This window comes from Rattus rattus, chromosome 1 (assembly GCF_011064425.1).
Source record: "Rattus rattus isolate New Zealand chromosome 1, Rrattus_CSIRO_v1, whole genome shotgun sequence".
Lineage (NCBI taxonomy): Eukaryota > Metazoa > Chordata > Mammalia > Rodentia > Muridae > Rattus > Rattus rattus.
The window spans coordinates 6,004,132-6,027,894 of NC_046154.1; positions in this window are offsets into that span (position 1 = coordinate 6,004,132).

Sequence of the window (23,763 nt, forward strand, 5' to 3'; positions counted from 1 at the left end):
TGTGCTGCCTCTCCCCGTGTCCTCCCCCCCATGCCCTGCCCCTCCCCCATCCTGCCTCTCCCCTGTGTCCTCCTCTCCCATGCTGGGCTGGGTTTGCTCAGCATCCTCACCCAGGAATCCTTCCTGGAAGAAGACACAGGTGTGCTTAGTGGAGATGGGTGTGTTGTCTACTCCTCATTGCTCTCTCTTGGGGTCTGGCTGACATGCTTAGGCTCTGTCTGGGAAGATAGGGCTGGGGCTCTTGGGCTCCCAGGCTCCCATGTCCACATAGAAGTCCTCAGAATTTGATTACCCATGGAGCAGAGCAAAAGCTTCCTCACCAGAGGTTCATGAGGGACCCATGCACATACTTCCAGGGGCCACATTCTGGAAATGTTGAAGGAGGAGGCCGGTGGTTTTTGTCTAACCATGATAGCCACATCTGGGAGTTGAAAGCCAGGGTGTGGTGCAAGCCCTGCTCTTCTCTGAGGTAGCAGCTGGTTTTCTTTTGTGCCTCAGTTTCCTTAACTGCTCTGTGTAGCAGGCAGAGCAGCTGGGAGGTGCTGTGAAGCTGTTCTGCTGTGTGGATGCCCTTGGTGAGGAAAGAGCCCGTGAGCAGAGACTGGCAGGGGCCATTTTCCTTCCAGGGAGGTCAAACCATACTCTAGATCCAAAGACCCGAGGCAGCTGCAGTGATGGGCCAGGACATGGGGTTCTGAGGGACACTGAAGTACCTCTGCTGAAGGAATTCTTTATCTATGCCATGGGTAGAACCTGAGCAAAGCTGGGATGCCCCAGCCTTCCCAGGAGCCACTTCAAACCAGAAGATTCAGCACTCCCTGCTCCTCGGATAACTTCCTGGGCTCTGGGGTTAGGAATGCCCATGCGTGCCCCAAGCCCTTGGCAAAGGGTGAGACCACATTGACGGCACAGGCAGAGGATGCAGAAAGGCCAGGCCTGGCTTGGTCAGGTGTCCTCTTGCCCTCATAAAACTTGCTTGGCAGGCACACGGATCCCTTGGCTGGACTCTCTGCCCAGGGCAGTGGTTAAATGATCTGCCTGAGGGCCCAGGTGTGGATATTTTTAATAGTCTGTGACCTGCCATCCACTCTTGGCTGGGTGTTAATGGCCACATGTTTTGCAAGTAAATTACCAGAAAGAATTATTCCTGAGAGGCAGAGATTTGTGGAAAGGTGTTAGAAAACCGGACAGCCAGATCACTTGTCTCCGTCCGTCCCTACAGGCACAGAGGACAGCTGCCATGGCCAGCTGGGCCACTCCTGAGGCCAGGGTAAGGTGCAGGCTGGAAGGAAGGGTGCTAATCTCTTCATACAAGTTGCTTCCCTTGAGTGGAGCTTTCCCTTCAGCCTCCTTCTCCAAACCAGGGTTGGGGTGGGAATCTGGACAGCTGTCTTGGCAGCCGAAGTCCCTCCCTGCGAACGTCTCCAGTATATCTTAGGAGTTGGGGCTGGGGGCTGGGAAGATGGCTCAGTGGTTAAGAGCACTGACTGCTCTTCCAGAGGTCCTGAGTTCAAATCCCAGCAACCACATGGTGCCTCACAACCATCTGTAATGGGATCTGATGCCCTCTTCTGGTGTGTCTGAAGACAATGACAGTGTACTCATAATAAATAAATTAATTAATTAATTAATTAATTAATTAAAAAATGGTATCCCTGATTCTGGAGACAGGATCTAGAAGATGAAGGGGTACGACCAGGAATGTACCTCCTTTAAAGGACAGTTGGGATTGACCTGCATGCCAGCCAATCCTGGAGCTTCTTAGGAAGGGAGGGTACCAGGACAGAGTTGGGGACGGGCATTCTTCCTTCCAGGGGCCACCTGAAAGGCCCGGAGAGAAGAGCAGAAGTGATCAGGGGCCAGTGGCTAATCACGTGGCCAGGAACGCTGTAGGGTGTTCCCGGAAGGAGCAGGCTCTCCTCTGCGATGCCCTGTCTCTGGAGGTAGGCAATGAGGCCAGAGAGGATGGTAGTAGTATGGCTGAAAGCTGTAACCAAATGACAAAAGACATATTATACTGTCCTAAGCGGGGGCACACAGGTGGGCATTTCTGATGGACGTTCCTGCAGTGAAAATGTTCCGGGGTGGCGACCCCGGAAATGGCTGGGTAGGTGGGATGAAAGCCCTTACCTGAAGTCATTGATAAAAATGATATCTACTCCCTAATGCTACCTCAGCAAAGTCACTGAGGCGCCCACTCCACCTGCTTTCTCCCTGGAGCAGCCTTCCCCTGGATGTAAAGCACCAGGAGTGATGTTGCTGGGACGGGGGTGTCCTCAGCTTTCCTCGGCTGATGATCCGCCATTTTGTGGGAAGGAAAGACAGGTTACGCTGTGAGGCAGGGCACGGTGGGTAGTTGGGCTCCACGTTCCTGGCCAGCATTGCACATCCTGGAGAGTTCTCCAACCAGCTGAGTGACCACCCCAATGCCGACGGGGCCAGCTAATGTCCAGCTCCCTGAGACCCTCTCCGTGGTTAGGATTTAAACGGATGTGCGGACACTTTAGTGCCAGGCTACTGACCTCGGTGGGTTTGTGCCCCGTGCTGGGACTGGCCGGCGGGCGACGCTGCTGTGTATAAGGGAGACATCCTGGTAGGTAAGGACTCAACCTCTGAGGCCCTAAAACAGGAGTGCTCTGCAGGCTGTCTGGGCAGTGGGAAGTTAGAGGGGAAAGGGGGGCCAGGAGGGTGAGAAACGGGCACAGTGGAACTATAGCAGCCCCCCCTCACCCCCCACGGCACTTCGAACAAACCCCTTTGCCCTCCGCAGACTGGGCTCTGCATCTTTAAGACACTAATGGGCCCTCTTTTAAAAAAAAGAAAAAAATGACAGTTTGCTCACACACTCACAGGTTCTCGTCTGACATCAGCAGGGAATCAAAGATATTTTATTATTTGGAAATTCCATATAGGGAAGGCAGCCTCGAGGGTCTGTCATGGCTCCAAAACCCACACCTCCCCGGGGAGTTAATTATTTTCTTAAAATGCAACTTGCACTGTTGGTCTAAAACATTCCAACTGTGTTCACAGTCTTTAAATCTTCAGTAAACCTTAGAGTTTAAATCACTTGCAGATAAGAGTAATTCTGCTGGGGAGAGGGAGCAAGCCTGTAGCAGAGGTGAAGTCGGACGGAATGAAAGGCCCATTGACTGAGGCTCCTTGGGTACCTCGTGCCCACGCTCAGAGCACGGCGGCTACGGCCGGAACCTGGCAGAGCGTGGATCCCGGCGCTCCAGCCAGGGCTGCCCACCTGCTTTTCTTGGTAGGCTAGACACAGGCTCTTTGGGTTGGGCCTGACAGCTGGGTGTCGGCTCAGGTGAGAACCCTGACAGAAAGCTGACACATCTGTCTGATAAGAACTTCCGCTCTCCACACCGGAGATTCCCAGAGTGGGGTTTGAGTGTGAGCCTGAATGTCCAAGTGCAGCCTGAATTTCTACCGATGTCCACTTGAGACTTGATGCCTACATGGGGTCGAGTACGCACTTGTTATATAAGCATTCACCTCAGGCCTGAGTGTTCACTGGGGCTTCATATCTCCCTGGGGCACCTAGGGTCTGCTGTCTCCCTGGCTCTGTCTCCCTGTGGTCTGCTGCTCACCTAGACACTGTCTATCAAGGCCTGGGCTTGGAGCCTGCTTGTCAGATATTGGAATTGGTTTCTACCTGAAGTCTAGGTGTGACCTTAGACCCTGAAGAATAAGTACTCTTATTGCTGACACGAGACAACTGGTCTTGGGTGGGTAGCTTTTGGGTGGTAGCTCTGCCCCTGGTCCCTCTAGGCACGGGTAAGCTACCAGATCGTCAGGGATGCTGGTGTTCCCTTCCAAAGGCCTCCCGTAACTCAGAGAAAAAGGGGGAGCAATGGCAGCCCAGGTGGTGAGCCTGCAGAGCAACTGGGTTGACCGTGCTTTGTTCTAGATCGTTCGGGTTTCTGAGGCAACAGTTCTGATGCTTGCCGACCCCATCAAATTGTTACCATCTTCAGCTTGGCCTGGCCACCGTGCCCAAGAACACTTCCCTGCCCCAAGCTTTTCTCAAACCTCATTGTATCTGGCAATTGTGGACGGACTGCCTTCCCCGTCATTGTCCTCTGCCTGACTGAGACCTCTGTCCTCTTGGCTGGACCAGAACTGACTCAGACTCCAGACCATCCACAAGCTAGGCCTGATTAAGGGGATCAATTAACCCCCTTGTCAAAGAGTGAAGAAGAGGAGGTCAGGGAACAGTGAGATGAAGGCTCAGGAGAGAGGCCCCTCCTGTGTGGTATAGAAGCCGCATACATCTGCAACCCATCAGAGCCCAAGTCTCCCGGGACACCGCCACCTCAAGGACATCCCTAGCCCAACTTCCAAAGTCAGGTGAAGTCACCCACCCAGTCATAAGAAAGCCGGTTTGTTCTGATGAGGCTGGCTGGGTCCTCCAGACGCCCCCAGACACAGTCTCTAGCCCCGGGTCCACCTGAGTACTTCAGGTCAGAGCCTGAACGGTACTGACCGCATGTGTCCTCATTCAGAACTTTCCCTACATCCTCTTTGTTCCCTCTTGGCAGCGGAGAGGGCATCGCAGGAGGAAGGGCAGCGGAGGAAAAGGACGGAGGGACGGGCACTGTGTAGCCTCTAAGGACCCAGCACACTGAGCACTGGAGATTGCTTTCTGAAGACAGGTGTTGACCAACTTGGCAAGAGGGGAGGGGGGCCATGTCCAGAGACAAGGGCCATCCCTGCCAGCCCTTCCACCCCAGTACCCACACATACTGAGAGGCAGCTCAGGGAGCCTGTCAGCCCTGGCTTCCCTGCCATTCCGCAAATGCTTTCGCGCCCCATTTCCAGCAGCTTTGCAGCTGCTTGAGGGAGGCGAGGGTGTGTTGGTGTCTCTCCTGGTCACCCTGCCCCCAGAGCATGGAAATGTGCTTTCTGCCTCCTCCCCTGGCTCTCTCCCGTCTCAGCAGAACAGTTGTCAAATGTCCGAGTGTACTGCCCAGTGGGTGCTGTCTTTAGACACCACCTGATAACGCTGGCTACTAGTGGGCCCAGGGACGCCTACCTGATGGCACCCCAGCCTGGACTTCATGCACCTCTGCGTCTCCCGTCCTTCCTGAGACCATCTGCTGTGTAAGAAGGCAGACTTGGTGTGTCATCCACCCTCTCCTACCCACGCCGTGTCCTCAGCCCTCTCAACAGCTGGAGCTGGGGAAGCTACGGGGTCCGGATTCTGGGATCCCTGATTCTCTGTAGAAAAGACGGGCTGCATCCTACATCCCCGAGGGATCACGCCCGGGGTCAGGGAGAAGTAACTCTCACGGAGGGCCACCCCAGCCCTCTAGTATCGTCCAAGAGAGGTTGGCTGTGCTTTGCGGTGCAGGCCTTGCAAGTGAAGGCTCTAGAGGCACCCTTGGTCTGGCTCTGCTCTCCACCAAATAGCATTTTGATGAGTTAAGTGTGAGAGAATTAAAAACAACCCGATTAAATTTCCTTTATAAATACACATGGGTTTGGAAATCAAGGGGAGAGCGGCTTTGGGTAATAAAACTCTATGTCCACGTTCCCCGAAAGCCAAGGGCGGGCTACTGGCACGTTCTCAGCCAGTCGCTCTGTGCTCGGCCCATGCACGCGGTCTAAAACCCCTGAGTCTGAGGGAGTTCAGACCCCTTCTCTGCCCCATCCCTGCTACGTATCTCTACACCCAGCCTGTACAGCTTGGAGATGCAGTCTACACCACCCCCAATGGTGACAGTGCCCACTGCTGCCAGCAAGGCTGTCCTTCTCACCTCCAGTGGGCCAGGCCAGTCCTATCCCTACTGTTTAGGAAAGTAAACGGAGACAGAGGAGGGTGCCACTGGATGCATGCCTTTTGTCCTGTTCTTGTTATGGAAGACATCATTCACATACCAGGGAGCAGCCAGGAGCATGGAGGGGGGGGGTGGCCTCGAGTCCTCAACTCCTTTACTTGTGGTCTCTCTGGGAAGAGGAGGGCAGGGCAGTTGGGTACGGACAGCCAGGGGAGGGGTCTGGGGCAGTGGAACTTTTGAGGTCATTGGAAAGGCAAACAGAATCGTTAGCAGTTTCCTAAAATAACCAAGCAAGAGTGAGGTGCCCAGAGTCTTTCCAAGTGGCAGGGCTTGGACAGGGGGCACCTCGAGGGAGCTGGCACAGAGGGAGCCAGGCCTGGGCTTGGCCAGGTTTCTCCTAATGGACCTTGGGCTTCCTGAGCTTCATCTGTAGGATGGGTCAACTCTGGAAAAGGGAACATCGTACGCATTCATTCAGCTTCTCACACAGTTTTCCTGCGTGTTCATATCCGCCCCATGATAGGCCAGACGCTACTCTGTGATCTTCTTTTTGACTACTCAGTTGGAGTATTGTTGTCACCGTTTAACTTACACTTTTTGAAGGGTTTAGAGTGTGGTTCTGCCCCTGCTTTCTGCCCTCAGCATAGGCTGGGGCTCAAACATGGGCCTGTGGGACACCATGACCTGAGCTGTCAGGGTGCTCATTACCCAGCACCTCAGACGGCTGCCAGCCCTTCCTCTTGCCTCTACACAACCAGTGGCCTTCTTGCTGCTTCCGAGTTAACATTTCTACATGCAGAGCTCGGTTTTATCAGTGGGAATGCTCCAAAGCCCAGAGAATGCCAGGCACCGTACTCTCTCTCCTGCATACATATACCACAACAATAATGCTTAATTTTTAAGTTAGGGCTGCCGGTCATGCTTGAGTTTCTGCCTGGCCTACTGGCCTCTTGCAATATATTGAGTCCTTCATGGACGGGAGATGTGGCGCAGTGGTAGAAGACTGACTGTCTTAGCCACGGTCTATAGCTGTGATCAGACACCGTGACCAAAGAAACCTGAGGAGGAAAGGGTTAATTCAGCCACCACTTCCACATCTGTTCATCACGGACACTCAAACAGGGCAGAAACCTGGAGGCCGGAGCTGATGCAGAGGCCATGGAGGAGTGCTGCTTACTGGCTTGCTCCCCATGACTTGCTCAGCCTGGTTTCTTATAGAACGTAGAACCATCTGCTCAGGGGTGACCACACCTATAATCAGCTGGGGGCCCTCCCCGACCAATCACTAAATAAGAAAATGCCCTACAAGCCTGCCTACAGCACCTTTTGTTTTGTTGATTTTGTTTTCTGGACAGGATCTCTCTGTGTAGCCCTGGCTATCCTGGAACTCACTTTGTAGACCAGTCTGGCCCCGAACTCAGAGATCCACCTGTCTCTACCTTCTGAGTGAGGATTAAAGGTGTATGCCACCATTGCCTGTCTAGCCCAATCTTATAGAGGCATTTTCTCAATCCAGGCTCCCCTCTCCCCCTGCTTTCAGATGACTTCAGCTTGTGTCAAGTTGACACAAAACTATCCAGCACAAAGGACTCACCTAGACTGTAGAGGCTCTCACCCTGTGTGTGTGTGTGTGTGTGTGTGTGTGTGTGTGTGTGTGTGTGTCTATACACGATGGTATGTATTGATGCATGTGCTCACATGTGTCAGTCCAGAGGTTAAACTTGGATATCATCCTCCACCACCATCACCACCTCCACTACCTCCCTCTTTCTTTCTTTCCTTCTTTCCTTCTTTCTTTCTTTCTTTCTTTCTTTCTTTCTTTCTTTCTTTCTTTCTTTCTTTTCTTCCTTCCTTTCTTTCTTTCTCCTCCTCCTCCTCTTCCTCTTCTTCTTCTTCTTCTTCTTCTTCTTCTTCTTCTTCTTCTTCTTCTTCTCCTCCTCCCTCCTCCTCCTTCCTCCTCCCTCCTCCTCCTTCTCCTCCTCCTTCTCTTTCCTTTCTCTTCCTTCTTCCTTCCTCCTCCTTCTTCTCCCTGCTTCTTCTTCTTTTCTTCTTCTTCTCTTCCTCTTCTTCTTCTTCTTCTTCTTCTTCTTCTTCTTCTTCTTCTCCTTCTTCTCCTCCTCCTCCTCTTCCTCCTCCTCCTCCTCTTCCTCCTCCTCCTCCTCCTCCTCCTCTTCTTCTTCTTCTTCTAGAAACAAGGTCTCTAATTGGTGTCTTGTAAGTACTGATCACGTAGGCGACCTGGCTAACAAGCTTCCTCAGTGCACATCACCGCACCTGACTTTTTAGTGTTGTTGCTGGAGACCGAACTCAATTCATGATTCCTATAAGGCCAGTGTTTTGCCCACTGGAGTCACTCCCTGGCTTCCTTGTTGCTGGCTTGGGGCTGAGTCACAGCTGACAAGTTCTCTCTGCCTCTGCTGAATCACTGAGTCTCCTGAAGTGCTGCTCAGAGTGGTGGCATGGAGTGTTATCTTGTCTAGCTCACTTGTCTGGCAAGTGCCTCACATAGATTCAGAGCATGCCCTGTACCTATAGACACTGCTACCCTAGCAAGATGCGCCAAGCCCAGAGTGACAGTTGTGGATAGGGAGGTTCCAAAGACCCAGGCCTACCCATGAGAAGCAAGAATTTGTCTGCATGCACGTGTGCGCGCGCGCGCGCACACACACACACACACACACACACACACACACACACACACACACACACACACACAATGGAGTCCCAGGGGAGGAGAAAGGGGTTATGGGAGCCTCTATATCGTGGCATTATGAGGCCAGTGAAGCCGTTGGACTAAGTTCCTGCCGCCTATCCCCTGGCCTGAAGGCCCACAGGTGGGTGGTGGATGCCGTGCAGTTGTTGCGAATGGCTATAGCGAAGCTTCCTTCCTCCAAATCTTTTCCTCCCTGTATCTTGTCAGCTTGAGCTTGGACCAAGTTACTCTTTAGCAGTCCTGATGTCTGAGAAAGTCTGGAACTTACTGTGGTCCCTGAAGATGGCCTCTTCTGTCTGCCCCTTTCCAGACTATTTCAGACTGAAAGAGGTAGAAAGACAAGCTGTCAGGTGTCAGGACCCCAGCCTCTCAGGACAACCTTTCTGAGCTGTGTACCAGGTAACAGACCAATCCCCACCCCCTTGGCTATGCTTGTGGGCTGAGGGCCACCGTCTCTGTACCTGTGGGGTCCAGGTGAGCACTATGCTCCCAACAGGTAGGCAGCAGTGAGAGAACCCTAAGGAGAGCGTAGGAGCATTCCTTGTGCCTTTGAGATCTTTCACTGGCTACTCCTGGAAAGCCAGACCTGCTCTAGACACACAGGGGTCCTGGCTCCTGCAGAAGGGGCCGTGAGGCCAAGGTGGCCAACTTGGTTACTTCCTTCACAGACCTTTAGCCTGGGAAGGTGTCAGGTGTGGATGCTGGGCGCCCACGATGGTTAAGTGTGAATTCTGAAGTCCCAGAGAGGTGCAGGGCCACAGCCTGGGGAGGAATGGCTTGACCTCACTGGGTGCTTGGCCCTCACTCTGCCTCTGTGTGCTAACACATGGCTCAGGGGTCCATATTTGCCAAGAAGTCTTTTTTGGATGCTGGGTTGACTTGACCCCTCCCCTGCTGGGCCCGGTCCAGGACTACCAGCAAGCGAGACTGCACCTGAAGGGGCATCTTTGTTTCTGTAATTTCGCCCGTTGGAAAAGTCCCCGGTATTAATATTTATGAGAAATGACCTAATATCCCCGCCGCCTGCCGTGTGTTTGCTTAACATATTTAATGTGATTTGGGGGCTGTGTTACTTTTTAACTGCCTCAGCGAGGGGGCCTGACCTGTCGCTCCCCTCCCGGCCATTCTGCAAAGGCAATGTTTTCTACAATCCGTCCAAGTTCCCTGTTTTAATGGCTTCAGAAAAGCCCTGGGCCCTGCCTGCCTGGGCCATGGTTGGTCGGCCCTGCTCGAGGGAGGCCTGGTGCTGCGTTCTGGGGGTCTAGGGTCTCTGCAGACCTAAGCAGGCATGCAGGGTGGACTGGCAGTGGGTTTCCGTGGGATGGGAAGGAAAAGGCATTCATGGGGTTTCTGAAAATAGCTTCTGTGTAGTTCTAAGACAGCAATTTAAATAAGTGCTTTCTCCCATTTCTCTGGAGCACGAAGGTGATTGTTTTTCACTCTGAAATAGATCGCCCTTCCACTGTAAATTGATTTTTTTTTTCTTAGCATCCCTTTGTGTGTTGTATTAGCTAATGCAGGGCATCAGGCAGGCTCCTTGGGGTGACTGGGACAGTGCCCTGGCCTGCACCTGACTCCAGAGAGACCATATTCTAAGCAGCAAGCCTACAGACACCACACTACTTCTCAGAAGTAGCCTGACATTAACTGTCTTTGTCTCTCTGAGCCCAGCTCCTCCAGTGAAAATTTGGAAACCATAACAGTTTTGGGCTCTCAGAGTCATTCGAAAAGTCAGGAAATAGAGCTGGCCTATGCTAGAAAGTTCCTCAAAGTGGCAATAGAAACCCCCGTGGGATTAGCTGGGGCTCTCTGGTAGGTCCATGGCCCTCCCTGATATATTAGGTCCTGAAGCAACTCATCTCTGATATCAGTGCTGAGTGTGGCCGTCTGGTCACCTTGACAGCCAGGAGTGGAGCCAAGGACTTTTAGGAATGAGTGTTTCTGGACCCAGGTACTACCACACTGTCCTGCAGATCCCAAGTGATCTGCCCTTCCTATAATAAGAGGTCTACGGGCCTGGGGACTCATGCACTGAGGACTTGAGTAGTTCAAAAGGTAACAGAGAAGGTCCGGCCCGTCAGAGTGTCCGGCACGGATGAAAAGGACGCCACACCTACCTGGTGGAGGGAAGAGGGCATCCCAGCTCCACCTCACAGGGACAGAGGTGATTCCTCCACTTGCAAAAGGAACCAGGGTCGGAAGTTCTGTCCCAGGCGCCAGGCAGAACCATGAGCCTGCCACAGGCTGCCTCGATTGCTTTTGAGTGGGCAGTTTCCTGTTTTATGGTCTGTAACTCTGAGGCTCCCAGGAGTTAAATGCCCGTGCCTTACAAGAGAGCTGAGGGGGAAGATGTCCCTTGAGACTATGAGACCTCTGCCCTGGCCCTCATATAAATCCACTCATAATCTGACCCCAATAGTGAAACAGTTCACACTCAAAGGAGCACCTCAGATCTCTCTCCAGATGCGGGTCCAGTAGCATGGATGGCTAGTGTCCACCTCCAGGTGGCTAGTAAGTTTGGCTTCAGCATCCATGTGTACCTAGACAGCCTCCCCCAGCCCTCCCCATCTTCTGCCATTTCTGTGGAGAAAAGACAACTGTAGCCCACCCAAGGAGCCAGGCAGGGGGCAGGCAGATGGTGTGAGAATGAAAAGGGTGGAAACCTTGGGAAGGAACCATGCACATATATGTGTTTCCTCCAGGGCCATGCCAGTCCCTGGTGCTCATTGGAAATGTGACACGCACTCACTGTGTTCTCCAGTTTCGGGACTGCGGGATGAAGACACAGCTCCTGGCCCTGTCACTGGTGAGAGACACAACCAGCTGCTGTCTCGGGCTGGCCCCTCAGCCTCCTGGACACCAGCTCACAGATCAATCAGTTCCAGCGTTTCCCACAGCGCTTCTCGAGTTTCACACCGTGGGGGTGATGTCATGGCAGAGGCTGACTGAGCAGGGGGAAAAAGAGGCCCCACTGTTTCAGACTTGAAGGCTGGGACAGAACAGCTTCCTGGCATTGAGTGTTGGAATTCCTCTTCCTAGATTCAGGAATGAGAGGCCAATGCTTTCTCTCCAGAGTTTGGAATGAAGATTGTCTGTCTGTCTTTCTATGTCTAGATATATACAGGTATTTATGTATGCTTACTATAGAAGCATGTAACCTATCATCCATCCATCCATCCATCCATCCATCCATCCATCCATCCATCCATCCACTTACTATACAAGATAATAGGAGGGAATAGAAAACATTAAAAACCTTACCTTTCATTTACTTGTATTTTTCCACAATACGTCTCTACTTATAGTCTGTGCAATTCATCAAATTATCAATTGATCTGCCCATAATTTCCTTTCCCATCCATCCACCTACCCACCTACTCATCCACGCATCCATCCATGCATTCACCCACCTACCTTCCTACCTACCCATCTATCTATCCATCCATCAATCCATCCACCCACTTACCCACTCAACCATCCACCCATCCACTCATCCATTCACTTACTCACCCACCCACCATCCATCCACCCACCCCACCCACCCATCCACCCACCCACCCACCCATCCACCCCCATCCACCCATCCTTCCATCCACCATCCATCCACCCATCCACCCACCCATCCATCCATCCACCCCCCCATCCATCCATCCCATGCATGCATCCATCCATCCACCTACCATCCATCCATCCACCTACCCACCCACCCACCCATCTACCCACCCATCCATCCAGCAAGCCAACTGTCCAGCCAGCTCCTATCAAACCATAGGCAGTTATCTCTTTATATCTCAATCTCTTTAAATGGCAAAAGTGGTATTTTCATATGACTTAACCTAATATCACTGATCTACTTATCACCCCCGGACATCATGTGCATCCACATACATTGGTGTTACGTTGTCCCTTAATGCTGTTCCTGTGACAGTATGAGAACTTTTGTCCTGAAAGGTCTGCAGGAAATGTCAACTGGCAGTGAAGAGGCTGTGAAGGCCTTTGGTGGCTTAGCGGGCTGGCTGAGGCTACCTCTGTGGGGCACGGCCTGTGCCATGGGTGAAGGATGCTTCACACGCTGGTCACTTGCACTGTGCTGCAGTGTGAGGGTCAGCATGGTAGCTCAGGTGGCACGGTGTTCCCCGAGTCAGTGTCAGGGGAAGCAACTTTTCTAAGGAGCAGCGTGACATCTCTGGAGCAGCCTGAAATCCAGAGATGGGGCCCGTGCCGACAGCAGTGTACTCTCGCCTGGTCCTAGCTTGCTATGTGGTCCTGGATAAAGACGGGCTTCCATTTGCTTAGCTGTGGAATGAGGCTGCGTGTGGTGAATTCTGCCCTGGGTGAGAAGGGTTATCTGGCCCAGGCTGGGACAGCTCATCAAGGGCTTCTCCAGGACAGCTGTGACCACCCACTCTCTACTACTCAGAGCTGTTGGGCCAGCTAAGCGCACACCCTGACGCCGGCCACAGGGGGACCTGCCCAAGTCATGATGAGCATGGATCATAACCAAATGCATAGGTAAGCCTACTACAGGGGCACTGGGATTCTGACGTTTAACTGGCATCTGGGAAGGCAGCTTAGAGAACAGTCATGAACTGAGCATGTGCGTCACCAGCTCCTGGATGGGAATTTCATTTTCTATGTGGACTTAGGAAAGCCTTAACTTTGCTCATGATCAAGATGCCCTGAGGTGAGGAGGATCTACAGTCTGTCCGGGCACACAGGCCTTCCGGTTCAGAAATGGTTCTATACTGGTTCTAGGAATCGAATTCTTTGGTCTGATGAGCAAAGGAAGCTATTTGTGGACTCAGATGGCCAGGGGTCTTGAAAATACCTGGTTATTGACATTACGGTGGAAAACAGGCAGACCATAAAGGGATGTCCTTCTAACCAGGGACACAGACGTGCATATGGTATGACATGCCCAGTGTAGATTATATGTGTGAGCGCATGTTAGTGAATGTGAGACCACACATGTATACTCACGAGTGTGCATGTGTGCACATGTACATGCGTAAATTTCTGCATGGGAGTGAGTCTGTGTGATGCTGCAGGGTGGGAGAGCCTGGTGACTGGGCCAGCGGGTATGGGCATAAGCCTGCTGGGTCCCTCCTATACAACTAGTGCTCTGGGTCCTGCAGCTAGCCTGGAGCCATATGTCCAGTTTCACAGACTACTGCTGCTCCCCCACTTGACCACCACATTTGAGCAGTGGTTACCCTCAAGATGGATGAGCCTCATGATGAAGCCAGAGACCTGCATGCTGAAGCCCACCTTCTCCACACATGGACTGAGTTAGTCCCCCCTCCCCACCCCCTGCCATGTCCGTCCAGTGTTATGCCCTGGTGGTCAGCCCCTGCCCCACAGCCAGCCCACCTCCACTTCTAATTGGGCCGCAAAGCCGTTTAATGGTGTCTGAGCGTCTGCAGGGCTGCTCCGGGCAGAACAATGCGCCATTCATGTTCCAAACAGAACACTAGTGATCGGACTAATATCTTTAAGCTAAAAAACAAGGCTTAATTGGGACAGATGCTGCAAATTCCAGCGCAAAAGCCCCGCTCCCCTGTGATCTGAGCCAGGCATGTGCCAGGGCTTCAATTTTAACAGTGGCTTTTACTTTTTTATTGGCATGCACGAAGCCCACTAATGCTCTGTGCAACAGGCCAGTGGTGGGTCTCCGTGGAAACCACCGTGGGCGCAAGGTCTGTGGAACCTTGTGGCTGGCCTTGTTGTTTGGATGGCAATTAAAAAATGCCATGTAGTGAACCGTTTCCCTATGGAAACTGGTGGTCTCTTCCTTCCTTCCTTAGTTTGGGACTCTGTGACTTTTGTTCAAACAGAGCTTTGGCAGGGCCTTCTCTGCTGGGCCTTCACACCCTGGTTAGGAGCTGCCAGCCTTCTTGGGTGTGGCCTTGGCATGCAAAGACTTCTCCTGTCCTCTGTTCATTGGCTGAGCTCTTCCCCATAGAGACCACTGCTCTGACACCTATCTTTTCTCTATGCTATCTGTCAACACACTCTCCCTTCTGATACACTGCCGAGCCTTCTAATATTCCCAGGAACTCTTAAAAGTCAGTTGCTGACTGTATTTTACTGTATCAAGTACTCGTTGGATAGTTATTTCTTTGCTATTTTCCTTTCAGAGGAGATGAACCCCTCAAGGGGCTGGAGAGATGGCCCAGTGGTTGAGAGTGATTGCTACTTCTGTGGAGGACTAAAGTTTGTTTCCCAGAACCCTCACTGGGTGGCTCTCAACTGCCAAAGCCTACTGGTTTCCATGAGCAACCACATACATGTGCACTTACCCACAAAAAACAGATGCACATACACATAAATAATTTTTTAAGAGCTCAAGCTGGGGGACCCAAAAGCGATCTTTCCCAGTTCCATCAGTCAATGGAAGTCACTGCTACTGGTCTTGACTTACCTTGGACACACTGAGAATATTGTCTCTTTTGGAAAGGGTAAAAATGATAAATCTTCCTGTCAGTATGGATGCTCATTTGCTAGGATTCCTGAAGCTCAGAGAGCTGTTGGTGGTATTCTGTGATCTAATGAAAGCTTCCAGTGGGGGCTTCAGGAGAGCCCATGCCATGTCATCCATCCACTCATCGTCCACGTTATTTTTCCACCCACCCACCCATACACCCATCTACCCATCTACCCATCCATCCATCCATCCATCCATCCATTTATCCATCCATCCATTTATCCATCCATACATCCATTTATCCATCCATACATACATCCATTTATCCATACATACATACATCCATACATCTTATCTGGTAATACATCAATCTATCATCCATCCATCAATCAACCATTCAAACATCCATCTATCTATCCACCTATCATTCACCTCCATCCATCCATTCAACCATCCATCCATCCATCCATCCATTCAACCATCCATCCATTCAACCATCCATCCATCCATCCATCTGTGCACTCACCCACTCTCCCAGCCATCCACCCATCTATCTATACATCCAACCACAAATCCATCCATTCACCCACTCACCCATTCATCCATCCATCACCCACCCATCTATCATCCGTCTACCCATCCATCCATCTTATTTTTCTGGTAATACGTCAATCTGTCATCTATTCATCAATCATCTATTCAAACATCCATCCATCTACCCACCTATCATACACTTGTCCATCCATTCAGCCATCTACCCATCCATCCATTCATCCATCCATCCGTCTATTCACTCACCCACTCAGCCATCCTCTCAACCATCCACCCATCTATCCATATATCCATCCACCCACCCATCCATTCACCCACCCACTCCATCCATCCATCTTATTCACCTGGTAATATATCAATCTATTATCCTCTCATCAATCATCCATTCAAACATCCATCCATCTATCCACTTATCATCCATCTGTCTATGCTCTCACCCAAACATCCATCCATCTCTTTATAGGTTCTTCCATCTATCATTTTTATCATCTTTCTACTCCAACAATTCATCTTACATTCATGTAGACATCGAACTCTCCTCCATTCATCTATCTAATCCATACATCACGTGCTCATCTGTCCATCCCCCCATCCATCCCCTATCATCTACTTACCTATCCATCTGGTAATCCATCCATACATTTATCTTATTTATCTCTTATTTATCTACTCAATCCATCCACTCACTGCCCATCCTTCCATCCACTCTTCACCCATTTAGCTACTCAAGTATTTAGAATTTCATCCGTTGATTATCTAGTCATCTATTCACCTACTCATCCACTCCTGTAACTTTCTTTTCAATCTTTATTTTTAACGATGGTGGTTCTTAAATGCTTTACCTCCCTTGTAACCCACCACCCACCACAGGATGTGGAAAAGAAAGGACACAGGGGAAGTGGACCTGTTTAGAAAGCAACTCCTGCCTGTGTTGCCTGGAAATCGGCAGTTCAGTTCATAGGTCAGCAGCTGGCAGCTCGATCCACTTGCAAACACTTCATGGAAATATCAGGTCAGCAGCAGTGGTGGCATGACATAGCAAGACACAGCCAGGCCTCAGCCTTGGCACGAGTCAGCAGGAGGGACCGGGAAGAAAGCCAGGAGAAGTTCTCAACAGTGCCTCTCTCAGAGAAGTGAAGACCAATGAAGACACCAGACCCACACGCATTGCACAGCTAGTTCTATAAGCAAGTTTACCTCAGCCTCAGTCACCATCCGTCGAGTTCTATTTATACTCACTCCACATATCACATGTCCTCCAGAGGTCTTGCCTCAGCATGTGCATCTGTCTCAGCCGACATCGCTCTGCCAATCAGTCTAAGTTCAGGAAAGCCCCAAGAAACTGCAGCACAGCACCAGAAGTTTTTTGGTGCATTTCTCTCTATGGAGTCCCGACAAATGGAACTCAACTAAACAATGTAAGGCAGATCAATACATGTGTGTCATTAGCAAAGCATCCTTCATCACGTGTCCTTTCACGAGCTTGCTTTAGGAGAACATCTCATCTGTGTCTGCTCCAGTGAAATGTTCCCTTGCAAGTCTGCCTTAGCCTTTCACCTGTGTCCACTTTAACAATGAAACGTTCCTTCGCATGCTTGCCCCAGCAAAACACCACCCAACACAACTGATCCCTTAAAGTTTACACTTCACATTCCAATCATCTACTTACCTGTCTACCCATCCATCCATCCATCCATCTGTCTGTCTATCCATCCATCCATCTATCCACCCTCCCGTCCACCCACACACTTGTCCATTCCCTATTCAATAGAGACTTTGTTTCTGCCAACTGTCACCTTTTGTGTGCTCTTGTCTATTGGTACCTCCTTGTATGCAGGGTAGATGTGCTTTTGTGGGTTATTAGGTGGCTCTTGGGATAGTCTGGCAGCATGAACGGGGATCATAGACCCAAGGGAGGCCACAGGACCTAAAGGGTCAGTAAACAAATTCTTAGTAAGACTCTGGTATTCCTTGTTGATATTTTATTTTTAAAGCTAATGTATAATTGATGTATTAGGGGGTATATTGGTCAGGTTTTAGGGGAACTTGCAAATGCTCATCAAAGTGGGGGTGCTTTCTGCCAGCACAAAATAGCTGGGTCTGGGGTGACACTGGACAATTTCTCAGACTGTTTCCTCTGAGGGATGGCCTCTCTCAGGGGCTCTCCAGCCTCTCTGGCCCGTGTGTGTGTGTGTGTGTGTGTGTGTGTGTGTGTGTGTGTGTGTGCATCTGTGTGTGTTACTAGCTAGAGGAAGTCAAGTCCTCATTTACCCCATGGCAGTGAGGGCAAAGACTTTCTCTTGCCTGCTCCCTATTTTATCATCACCACAGAAATGTGCACCAAACCTTTTGTGGACTTTCCATGGGGTTTCCTTTTCCTTGCTCACGGTTCTCGGTCTCCATGAAGCGCAGGTGTGCACCTCGTGTCACCTTCGTTGCTTCAGGCTTCTACACATCATGCTCCAGCTTGTTTTTATCAGCAGTGCCATCAAGAGAGGTCCTTGACTTTCTGGGATTCCACTCATCAATCTTAAGCTGGTAGTGCATCTCCTCTCTTAGCCTGTGCAAGGCCACACATTCCCTGTGACCTTACCCCAGCACCTGTGCTGCATTCCTTTCACATCTAGAGCTGAGGTCCACCACATATTCCTCGCTTGTGGGACATCGCGGCTGTAGCGGAATTTCCCTAATTGATGAAAGTAATGAATACAAGAAGCCAATCACTGGGCGAGGAGGAGGCGGGACTTCCGGGTCCAAGAGCGGAAGAGGGAAGGCAGGAAGAGGGGATGGCCTTTTTGGACTGTGGGAGCAAGGAGACCAAGATCCGCCACTGGAAAGATTTCTAACTTAGAATAGTTGGTGAAATTAAGATGCTAGATTCCTTGCCCAGTGATTGTGTTACCTGTTGATTCTAAACTAAGATTAGTGTTTTCCTTCCACTGAGATTTAACTGAGCTTCAGGGAAAGGTAACTGTGGCAGAAAGTGGGTTTGCGAGAGTGCACCCCAGCCAGCCATGGAAATTTGGGAGTGCTGAGCTGGTTGGGAGGGGAGGAGAGAACTATGTTGGGGCTCTGGAGAGGCAGAGCCCAACTCTGGTAGGACATGCTTTGGCAAAAGGGAAACACATGGTATTGGTACCGGGGTGAGAATAGACCAAGATCGTCGGCTAGTGTCTAGCCAGTGATAGCGTGGATTGTTTTTTAATGTTACATGCCACACACGGTAGTTCCTTTTGTCTCCCATCCATGTCTATTCAGTGGGCCCAAAATTTTCCTTACTATTTTGCACTGCCACCATAAGCAGAACTTACATAAAGGATCCTTGTTTCCAGACCTGATTCTGTTCCTTGAGTCTGCACAGACAGAATCAACTTGGGTGGAGACTGCTCCTCTCAACAGAGAGAGAGAGAGAGAGAGAGAGAGAGAGAGAGAGAGAGAGAGAGAGAGAATGAATTTCTATAGCTAGATTCCCATACCTTCCAACTGTCTACCATCTTGTTGGTTTTACAGGTCAGCAACCAACTGTGTTCTCCACTCAGGACCTCAGGGTCACTGCCAACGATGTGAGGAGGGTGGTGTTAACTTGCCGAACTTCAGGGGTTTTTTTTTCAGGCTGTGCAGCTGTTGGCAGAAGCCGGTTCCTGGGCCATGAGTGCCTTCATCTCTGGCTATCAGCCAGGTTCTGTTTCAAGATCACTTGCTGTTTGGAAATCCTTGCTGTGTAGCTTCCTGGGTCTTCAAAGCCACCCGAAGGGCCATTCCTTCTGTTTAATTTCTCATAACCCATTCCCTTCCCCTGAAGGAGCCCTGCCCATCTTTAGGGGATCATGTGATGACGCAAGGCCATTCAAGGACGGTCCCCCCATCATCTGTTTTTGGCACCCTAATGGCACCCGCAAAGCCCTCTAGTTCCGCTCAAGACTGTTGGGGGCACCGCAGGGTATGCCTACTTTTCTGATACTCTGTGGGGCACCGTGCTCAGATCCAGAAAAAGGGGGTCACATCCCTGAGATACCAAAGTTGAGAAACAAAGCCACAGTTAGATAGACATTCAGTCTCTCAAAACAGCAGAAGGCTGGGACCTCAGCCTACACCCAGTCTCTCCAGCAGCCACTTGCAGCAGTTCCACTAGTTGGGGGAGCGTTGCCCAATTTCTGAACTGCATGTGGTGTGTTCCCACTGTGTGTCCCAAGTTTTCTCGCATCCTCTGTTCTACTGATGTAGGACTGTGGTTGGGAGTCACCTCAGAGCAGACATCTGTAAAATCTCAGAGGTTAGAACAAAACAGACTCCCAGTTCCTCGAGTCGCCCTCGAGGGGGCTACTGAGACCTCTGAGAAGGACATCTCCCCAGTCAGCTATGGAGAGAATAAAAAACAGTATACTCAGAAGTCAGTCTAACTAATACTCATGGCTCCTGACTTTAGACTTCCCGATCCTCCTATTCCTCCGTCAAGTCTGCCCTTTTAAAAATGTTTGCCTGTTTCACATTGCCGAGTGTCATTTTCAACTGTTTTACTCGTTTAGAAATTCATTCCCACAAATAAACATGACCTCTGCTTTCCCTTTCTTGTAATAGCCATTTCTGATACCAAATGTTAAGACAGTTTCAGCCACATTAAATAATTCAGAAAGCTGGGGGGATAGCCCAGTGGTTAGCACTCTTAGGTCTCACCCAGGATCCATGTTTGGTCCTCATGGACATCCATAACTCCAGATCCAGGGAATCTCACACCCCATTACAGCCTTTCCAGGTGCCAGGCAAACACATACATGAAGGCGAAATGCTCATACACATAAAATAGGTAAATCTCAAGAATTAAAAACGGCGGTAGTTGGTAAGTGACATTTCATTCTATTATCTGGAAGTTTTAGACCCGGTTTTAGACATGTCTTTAGTATTTTTGAGGCTGTTACAATACTCTATTCTGAAGGATTATTTTAGATTACCATCAGGGCCATAGTCCCAGTCGTGCACACATCTCTTTTAGTCAGCTTTTAAACGAAACTGTAGGCGTCATTTGAATTTCATCTGTTTCCCCTCTAATCCGATTGTGTCTGCATTCAGGTGTCATGTCCGCTTGGCCTCTCTGCAGAGAGGTTCCTCTGTTCTCATGCTTTGTGGATGTTCCTCGCTACCGCCTCCTTTACTGCATCCTCGTAAGTCAAATGCAGAACTTAACAGAGAATTTCATTTGGCTCATGGTTTCTGAGCTCGGCTGCATGTACGTGCTACGTACGTACGTACGTGGGCAGAACACCACAGCAGCGGGGTCTATGGTGGGAGGAGCCCAGAGTACGGCGAGGACTGCGGGCTGGGTACTACCTTCTGCAGCCCCGCTCCCCAGTCAGAGAACCTGTGGAGTGTGGAGGATGTTCCTCCATCTTCCAACCATGACCGTGGGCCTTCATACGTTTGAAGAGTACAGCTCAGGTATTTTGAAGAATGCACACAGACAAGTTCATTTTGTTTCCTTAGAGCTTTGTGGTTATAGATTCCGGTCAAGAATGTCTGAGAACAACGTATCCAGGATGTGAGAGGCCACTGTGTCCTTTGGGTGTGTTGACCTTGACCCTAGATTAAAGTGGTACCTGCCTGATTCTCTTTTCGTGAAGTTAGCTATTTTCCCACTTGTAGTTAATTTGAGATAGAATACTTTTAGGTTATTCAAATCTGTTCTTCAAAATCTGCCTACCAATTTCATTGAAGGATATTGCCTATATCCATATTAAAAATAAGATTTTATCTGTGTGTGTGTTTCTGTCTCTCTGTGTATCTGTTGTCTTTCTCTGTGTGTGTGTCTTTCTCTGTGTGTCTCTGTTTCTGTGTTTATTTCTGTGTCTGTTTCTGTATCTGTGTGTGCAAACTCTGTCTTTCTGTTTCTTTGTATGTGTGTTTCTGTGTGTGTGTGTGTGTGTGTGTGTGTGTGTGTGTGTGTGGTATGGTATGGTGTGTATGTCTTGGCACATGCCAGATGAAGTTGAAAGAGGGCATCAGGTCCCTTGGAGCCTGAGTTACATTGGTATTGTGAGCTGCTTCATTGTTGCCTGAATATTAAAAAAAAATCCACACTATAGCAGGTTACTCTCCTGCCTTGGCGGTCTCTAGGCATCCATGGCTAACCCCATGAAGCATCTACCCAACTTCTTGCAGTTCATTTGCCATGGAACCCGCTTACATTCCCAGTAATCTAAGCCCCGTGGCTGGCTGCTGCCAAACCGATAAGGAATCCCCAAATTTCCACAGCTAGCTGGGGGCGCACTCTCACAAACCCATGCTCCACTGCGGTTACCTTTCCCTGGAGCTCAGTTGAATCACTGTGAAATGGAAAACACCAGACAATCTTAGTTTAGAATCAACAGATAACACAATCGCTGGGCGCGGAACCTATCATCCTAAACTCACCAACTATTCTGTTAGAAATCTTCCAGTGGCTGATCCTGATGGATTCTACCACTAGAACTATCACTTCCTGTACCATCTTGTCCGCCTTGGTCTACTTCCGTCCAAGGAAGTTCTCTATTCTCTCTCTCTCTCTCTCTCTCTCTCTCTCTCTCTCTCTCTCTCTCTCCCCCCCCCCCCCCCCCCCCCCCCCCCCCCCCCCCCCCCCCCCCCCCCCCCCCCCCCCCCCTCTCTCTCTCTCTCTCTCTCTCTCGGACCTACAAGGTCCGCCTCCTCTCCCAGTGATTGGCTTCTTGTTGTCTTTGCTATTTAATCAATTAAGGGGAAATTCCACTATACTTCATGTGCTGAGAACCAAGCTCATCTCTCCTGTCCTGTTCCTGGGGATTTTAAAGGAGACTTTTGAATTAGGATAGAGTGTCATTTTCATGAGTTGGCTGCCATGTTGCTTTGGGGGTGATTATTGCTTCTCTCATGTTTATTCATGGTTCATGGAGTGGTGGCATTTCCTATTCTTGCATCATTGTTGCCAAACCGACAGCTCTGGCCAATGAGAGCTCTTCTTGCCAAACCACAACTCTGACCAATGAGAGCTCTTCTTGCATCATTGTTGCCAAACCGACAGCTCTGGCCAATGAGAGCTATTCTTGCATCATTGTTGCCAAATCAACAGCTTTGACCAATGAGAGCTTTTCTTGCTCTGTCCTGTGTCCTTTCAACACCCCACTCCACTAGGAAAAAATGTTTGTTTTTTCATGTTTTTCCCACTAGAGGCTTAGTACCAATCAGATCTTTCTGAACTTTCATTCCCTGGTCAACTTTGTTCCCAGAAGTTGGAGATTTATATACTGTGGGTCTCTTGATGGCCCACTGCTCAAGTGGTGAGTTTAAGGGCAGAACCTTGTGGACTGTCCTTAAGTCAGGGGGTGCAAGGCAATCCAGTGGGAGGTACTAGGTGGTCATTGGAGAGGTCTAAGCTTGACCCTACCCCACCATTCCGGCTTCTCACTTCCGTACACTCCTCCCCTTCCGTACACTCTGCCATCTACCAGGAGGGCCTATCAGCCTCTTCCACTCTCGAAGTCTGTGAGCTAATCAACCTCTCCTCCTTTCAGCCCTAGGCATTCCATTAATTGATTTTGTATGTTGCACAGGCCTTATGGTCTTGGGATATATTCCACTGATCGCAAGGAATAAGAAACTTAATCCTCATAAAGAATTCTGATCTCTAGTCCTTCCCCTCATCCTCTTCACTTGCTGGCTTTAGGTATCAGGACAATTGTGTCTTTGCTAGTGAGGGTCAGGTTTTGTCTCTCTGCCTCTCTGTCTCTCTGCCTCTCTGTCTCTCTTCACTATCGTTAAGTGCCCAGGTGTAGATCCCTTTGAGTTCATTCTACTCAAGAAACTTAACCAAGCTTCTAGAACATGTAGACGAATTTTAAAATGATTTTGGAAGTTCTGATCTCAATTTTCCCAGTATCAAGTTCACCACCTCTATTGGTTTTTTGTTTGTTTGTTTGTTTGTTTGTTTTCTTTTTTTCGGAGCTGGGGACCGAACCCAGGGTCTTGCGCTTGCTAGGCAAGCGCTCTACCACTGAGCTAAATCCCCAACCCCACCACCTCTATTGTTAATTCAGATCTGCTGTTCATTTAATCTAATAAGTTTTTCATTTAGTTATATTTTTCAGCAGCAGAATCTGTTTGATTATTTATTGATTTATTGATATCCTCTACTTACTGGCATCCTCCCAGTGTCCTTCAGTTTTAAAAACATAGTTATAATAGATGAGTTAAAAGTTTTGCTGAGTGAATTTAGCTTCTGACTTTCTTGGGGACAGATTCTGTCGATTAGAAAATTGCCTTCATCTATTAGCTATATTGTC